The sequence below is a fragment of the Atta colombica genome, unplaced genomic scaffold (genome assembly GCF_001594045.1).
Source record: "Atta colombica isolate Treedump-2 unplaced genomic scaffold, Acol1.0 scaffold107, whole genome shotgun sequence".
In the NCBI taxonomy this organism is placed as follows: Eukaryota; Metazoa; Arthropoda; class Insecta; order Hymenoptera; family Formicidae; genus Atta; species Atta colombica.
This window is the reverse complement of record NW_017259192.1, coordinates 291373-291705: the sequence shown is the minus strand read 5'-3', so window position 1 is coordinate 291705 and position 333 is coordinate 291373.

Here is a 333-nt window from a genome sequence, read left to right as displayed (position 1 = left end):
TATATATATACGACCTTACTCTATCACTACAAAGAATTTATTGCCAAATAATTAAATTTATTAAATAATAAACAATGTTTAAATGCTCATCTCAATGAAACTTGAAGACATTCAAATTCTAAAATCTTATTTTACAATAACTATGAGGCATAATCTAATAATGAATTTTCTATTAAATAGTTTTCAATCCAAGAGCAATAAATTCATGGAACCAATTGATAGCGTTTATTAGCAGCAAACGCCGCTATCTTATATTAGACGCCTATCTCGTAATAGGGGGTCTTTCCTCTATTAATATAAACATTGAAAGTAATTAATAACATGTTATGCATA